Here is a 7073-nt window from a genome sequence, read left to right as displayed (position 1 = left end):
TGTATATTTATTTTTTTCTTCAAATTAATTTGCTTGACTTGTAAACTAATATAGAATCTAATAATATATATATAAGTATTTTGGAGAGATCATGTAACATAACAAATAATTAAGTAATTTATTTAGCTTTCTTAATCTCTTCAAGTTAGTCTATTAAATCTTATATTAAAAGGCTAAAAGTATTCTCTCTCGGGCAAAAAACTAAAAAATAAAAATATCTTATCATTCACCTATGTGTATCCCATTGAGTTGCGGTGCAAAAGGCAAAAATTACACTTTGGGGCGTTCGAAAGAGTAAATGCATGTTTACTTAAGTTACTCAACAGCAAACCAAACATCTGTAATCTTTAAATTTTTTTTCTAACTTACGGTTTATATTGTCCAATGCATGTTTACTCCTAAAAACGCCATACCAAACATGCACTCACTCAACTCAATCTCCCTAGTTTTAGTCACATAATATATATAAATTAGTTCCTTCACTTTTAAAATATATTTAGTTTCCCCATACAATATAATAACCAATAGATTAAATTTCTTATAAGAATTATATTAGTAATTTTTTAAAAAATATTATATCTGAATAATTCATTATAGATCTGATTAGTGAGTGTTGAACTGATGGCGAATTGCCTCCCTCGCTCTTAAGTTTCATTAGGATATGAAAGAGAGAATATTATTAAAAAAAAACTTGCAAAATTAACATTTCTGTTATTTTTCCCATGTAATCCATTTAACATTCGAAAGTCAAATATGCTATTTGGATTTGGATATATTAATGCCTCCGTTGATGTAGGGTCATGAATTAATTAGCAAGCGTGATGTGATGGAAAGGGAATTCAACAGAATTTGATCTCCACTGTCGGGCGCGGCTGTATATGGTATTTCGTGTTAATCTTAATATAAAATCCGATCAACTAATTTTAAAAAAATTAAAAAAATTAATTTAAAATATTATATTTATAATTTTTTAAAACTAATTTGTCTGTCTTATAAACTAGAATATAATTTAATCATGCATATAAGTATTTTAAAAAATGATGTAATATATACTATGTTAAATAATTTTTTAATATTTTTAATGTTTTCAAATTAAGTAATCAGATATTATAATGGGAAAACTAATACGGCAGTCCTTATAATTTTATCAAGTTTTGAATTAGGTCCTTGTAATTTTTTTCTTTTTTATTAAATCCTTATTGTTTACCCTGTTAATATTGTAAGTCCCTCCGTAACGTGAGCCGTTAGTTTAAGCTAACTTCGTCTTCATCTTGCTCCATGGTATCATCTCCTCTATTGGCTTCTCTCCCCTCTTTCTCACTATTCATAATCTCAGATCCTCTCCCGACCTCTCTCTCCACCGTCATCGTCTTTGTCTTCTCTGGTAAAACCTTCACCTTGTGTTTCGGAAAATTTTGTTCTTGCGGCTATCAAAATCACGAGTAGGTATTTGACATTTTAACGAATACCCACGACACCAGACAAGGTTTTCGAAGCTGGACTTGCAGGATGCCATTATCAGTGACGTTGTAGGATTTGACATTATTGAGAAGACGACCCTTGCGAAAGCCATGTTTGGCGAGCAACTCGGGCGCCATCGACTTTATCATCAAATCGCAAAGGCAAGTTCTAGAGAGGTAATAAGGGGGCATCATATAAGCTTCAGAAAGGGATATCATAATCAGCAGAAGTAGAAGATGAAAGAAATGCGAATCGATGGAGCCATGGATAACATAACACTCTTTAGAGCTGGAATCAACCTTCAATCCATTCTACAAACAGACGGTTTTCATTGTGAATCTGGATCTTCTGATTGAGGATCCGATTTGAAGAGGGAGACGTTCAATTTTGCACTATTCTTTCCCAATCACTCCATGTTTCTCGCTAAGCCTAGATTAGATTCTATGTCGATGATTTGTTTGTGAGAGATTGTTAGAAAAGGAAAGGGTTTGAGAAAATGATGTGCTCGGCAGTAGCCAAGCAAGCAATGGAGATCGGGTAGGGAGGAGTGGAGTAGGTCCTGCTTGATTGGAATGTCAATGCCATCAAGTTTTATGAGGATATGGGGGCAAAGATCTTGCAAGAATGGAGAACTTGCAGGTTAACTAGCGAGGCTTTCCAAGCTCATGAAAAATGCTGACTAATGTTTAACCCAATTATATTGTGTTGAAATATTTTGAGTTGATTTCCTGTTGAAGACAGTGCTTGAAATCAAGTTTAAATGCGCGAATCTAAGGTTGTTTTTACTTTTAGGAGCTCAGTTTAAGATGTTAGCCAGGCAACTATCATCGAGGCGAAGAGTATTGTTAGATGATGATGGGGGAGAGAGAGGGAAAGGATGTAAAATCACGAACAGTGGGGAAGGGAGAGAGAAACCAGTAGAGGAGATGGTGCCACGGGCAAGAGGAAGGAGGAGTTAGCTTAAACTAACGGCTCACTTGACGGAGGGACTGACAATATTAACAGCGTAAATAATAAGGGTTTAATAAAAAAATAAAACTATAAGGATCCGATTCAAAACTTGATGAAACTATAAGGACTATCATATTAGTTTTCCCTATTATAATAAAAACAGAAAGAGGTAGTATCATGTGCAGTGGTCACGTTTTTGTCTTGAAGGCCGCTTTCTTTCTTTCCCTTTCGTGGCTCCATCACTTAGCAATTTGTCCTGCACGCGTCCAAACAGTGTTTTTGCCGACTCTTTTGTGCGTGTCTCCCTTTTCCTCTCCATTTCATTTCCGCTCCCCATGTCCCCAATCACACTTGTAGCCATCATGCAATTCCCAAAATCACCCCCCTAAAAAAAAAAAAAAAGGCCAAAAACCGATTTCTCCAAGTTCAAAACTTTTCAAAGCGATGTGTTTGGATTAACATTAGGTAAGACTTTAGTTTGGTTAAAATTAATTTACAAACAACCAATAAGCTATTGGTTCAAGTGGTAGCACCCTTACACTCGTAAAGGGGAGAATACAAATTCAAATCTTGAAAACACTTGTTGGGATGGCTATTCTTTAACCATTCCAGACTCAAAAAGAATTAGTCTCAAATTCATTATGACTTAGGAATATCTCTAGTTCACCTAAAAAAATTAATTTATAGATATAATTCCTACTATTTTAAAGAAAAACTTTTGTTGCCCAAAAAAAAACTGTCTATGGCCAGAAAGGTTCATAAACAAGTGTTACGAATTAAAAATAGGATATAAATATATAATTATTTATTTATTTCACATGTACAATATTCTAAGTGTCTCTAGATGTGTATTCACATTACCACGCTAACCTGAAAAAATGGAAAAAAAAAATCCTCCCATTAATAATTTCATTAATAACAAATTTTGATACTCCAAATATTTTGTTCACACAGAGTTCTAGGCTTTTTATGTATAAAAAGTATTTGATATTTTACGAATTTTATGCACACAAAACATCAGTATTATAATTTAGATCATTCTCAGCAATAAAACTTTCGACGATAAATTTCCTCCCAATTTCCTGAGTTATTTCCTTGGTGAGTATGAGTTAACAAATTTTAATCTCTTGCTATTTTTTCCTAAATGATTTTTCTTTTGTCATGAAAAATGAATTCTATTATTACTTCTGGTCTTTAATATAAGAGTTAATTAGAAGTTGAATTTAATCTTAAATATAAAATTTACTCTACCTTCTATTTTTCCCAAAATATTCATATTAATTGTAAGAAGTTATCACTAGAAAGTATTTCAATACACATGATTGAATATGATAGTTTAGAAAAACAAACACATATTTATGATAAATAATTAATTTAATTAATTTTTTTAACATCTTTAAGTTGGTTATTTAGCTCTTTCTTGTTAAAAGAGTAGATACAAATAACTTAAAATTATGAGCGAAATTAAACTTATCACTTCTAACTTTTTAAAAAGAAAAATTGTAACAAGATCGCAATCAAAAGAATTAAATATAAATTTTTTTAAAATTATCAAATTATTCTAAAGTCTTAAGGAATTTTATTGTAAGAGATTTTATTTGTTTAATTATTAAAATTATTTTTATTTTTTAAAAATATGTATTGACAACTAAAAAAGCAGTCATTAACAATAATGATTACACTTTCAATTATCAATACATACTTAAAAAAAGATAAAGATAATTTGATAATTAAATAATTGAAATCTCTTGTAATAAGATATTTTGACACTTCAGGATAATTTGATAATTTCAAAAAAAAATTTATTTAATTTTGAGACTTTATTGTATTTTGTCCTTTTAAAAAGCAAAGCTTACGGAATGGTACTATTTATAGGGCATGCCTAGAATTAAAAATTAGTACTATACTATTATATAATTGATGATGATGTATTGATTACTGATCCACCGTCACCTAATTCTGTTCGTTGTCGTTACTACTACGCGCGAGTGGAGTTCATATCAGAATGAAACGACAACCGGCCTTGTCATTTTCTTGTTTCTAAACTATACGGTGGTTCGTTTCATTCAGTACACCTCTTTATCACTGACTCCGTACTGACCCTGTTTAATAAAAATAGGAATTATTATGTGCTTTTAAAAACGACATTTCGTATCAATATTTGGCTGCTTTCCTAATGCTGACATCTCTTAATCCATCCTGTTTATATCTTCAATCTTGAGGAATTATCACATGCATGCACTTTTCATTAATTTTCTGTTCCTACAAAGTAATCTGAATCATTCAAATTTGGTATCAATAGTTTAGATTTAATATTTTTAATTTATATTTTTAATAATAAATTTATTTTTTAAAAAAGTAGTATATAAAGATTATCTTCATTTTAAATTTTGTATCTGTTAAGTAAAAATAGTTTTAAATTTTGAAAAATTAAAATAACTCAAATAATTCAAAATTAATGTTGACGGTCAATTATGACGAGCACTCCGTACTCATCAAAAAGGTGAGGATGAAGTGTGCTCTGAGTTGGCCTTTATTGAAGTCCTCTAATCAATATTCAGTATACATAATGTTAAAATAATAAATAAGATTGTTATTTATATCATGTAAAAAAGCAAACAAAACTTCTTTTATATAATTTAGATTTTGATATTTGTTCTAAAATAACCTTTTTTTGTGATCCTGAGATTCATCTATTCATACTTAGTAGAACTCGTTCTTGTAATCAGATCATTGTGATTATAGGTCGGATGTCTAATTGTCCAGACAGTAATAATAGTATTTTGCACCTGAACTGTTGGCTCACTTTTTCTAGCTAATGAGAAAATGGACCAAAACATGCCATTGAAATATTCTACTGAAACAAAGATAAGTTGTCAAAAACATAACTTCAATTCTAATCTGTAGGTGACATTTTTTTTAATTTCAATAAAGAAGTCACCACATCAACCCAAAGAAAGAATACAATTACTAAAACAAAAATTAACACATTACTCCTTCCGTTTCTTATTATAAGAGACATTTGATGCATATGGCATGTTTTTATATATAAGAGACACTTAAAAATTGTCTCTACTTTTTTGTGTTGATTTCTTATTTTACCCATATTTATTGTCTCCAACTCACACACTCTCTTCTTCCCACTTCTCTTTCTTTTAATAATTTACCATTATTCTCTCTTATGCTCTCTCTTCTTATTAATGAGGGTACTTTTGGAAAAAAAATTATACTTTTTACACATTGATTGTTCTTAACTAATTTTAACTATTTTTTTTATTAACGTAATTCGGTTATTCGTCTCTTATAATAAGGAACGGAAGGAGTATAATATAAGAAAGGATACATGACCGATGCGCCTCACTCATCATTGAGATTTTTTTAAAGATTTTCTTTTTCTTTGGGAATTCATATTAATTTCCCCTTTTCCTCCTCCTTTTGATTGACGTCAAAAGTGTTGTATATTGATAATTTTTTGTTTCAAAAAATATACTCCTCCGGTCCTTATTATAAGACCCAATTTGACTTTTTATTTGGTCCTAATTATAAGACCCAATCCATTTTCTCTCTTATATTTATGCATTTTTTTCCAAGATAATCCTTCTAATAATGATAGTTTTAGCCAATATACTTAATTAGCAAGGATATTTTAGGAATAACAACACTTATTTATTATAAATAACCAATTTAACTTACTTCCTTAATCTCCTCAAATAAGTCAATTGGGTCTTATAATTAGGACCGGAGGAGTACCATTTATGAATCATAAATAGGTTAGCTGATCAAACGCCGTACGATCTGAAAGCTATAATCAGGTCTATGCAAACACACGTGCAAGGAATTGCTGAGTTAAAAGTCCAATGCATATAGATTTTCTTTTAATAAACCTCAAACTAGATTAATTAATTTCGTGCTTAGGAAGATGAACTTATGACTAATTGTAGTCGTAAGCGACACTAAAAAGAGAAGAATTGAAGAAGCAGGTAGTAGAAGCTACTACTACGTACTAAGCCACTAGTGATTTAGAAATCATCAAAACTAATTAAACGGCTCTAAAACCTGTAAACTCTTTAATATATGAGTGTGTCGTTGACTGAAATAGAAGAATGGTGGAATTAACTAAAGTATTAAGAATATGTGTGCAATTGTAAGGAACACTAAACCCGCTTACCCAGGCAAATGCTGGCCTATGTATTAATATCCACATAATCTATACACACACACGCACGCACATATACATACATATATGTATACACACACTTCTTCCCACCATTTTCGTTCTTATTATAATAAGCAACTTTTCAGCATAGTACTCCTCCTATGTTTTAATATTTTAATATTGTTAAGTTGATTTTAGTTTTAAATATTAAACCTATTTTTTATATTTATTAATTTTTTAAAATTATTTTTATTGATATTTCTTCAATCATAATTAAACATGAAAGGGATGGAGGATATTAAAAAAGATAATTATGATGTTTTAGAAAAAACATGTCATGTTTCTTATAATTAATTAACTTACCCAATTTCTTTAATATAATCAAATTAGTTAAATAAGTCTTTAATTAAGGATTGGAGGAGTATTTCATAATATAATAACTGATTACAAAATCTTAATTAACTCACTAAACTACCCTAACTAATATTTTTTATTGAAGATAATT

Source organism: Neltuma alba, unplaced genomic scaffold (genome assembly GCF_004799145.2).
Source record: "Neltuma alba isolate B1F8T4 unplaced genomic scaffold, ASM479914v2 tig00010231_pilon, whole genome shotgun sequence".
In the NCBI taxonomy this organism is placed as follows: domain Eukaryota; kingdom Viridiplantae; phylum Streptophyta; class Magnoliopsida; order Fabales; family Fabaceae; genus Neltuma; species Neltuma alba.
Note: the sequence above shows the minus strand (reverse complement) of the source record.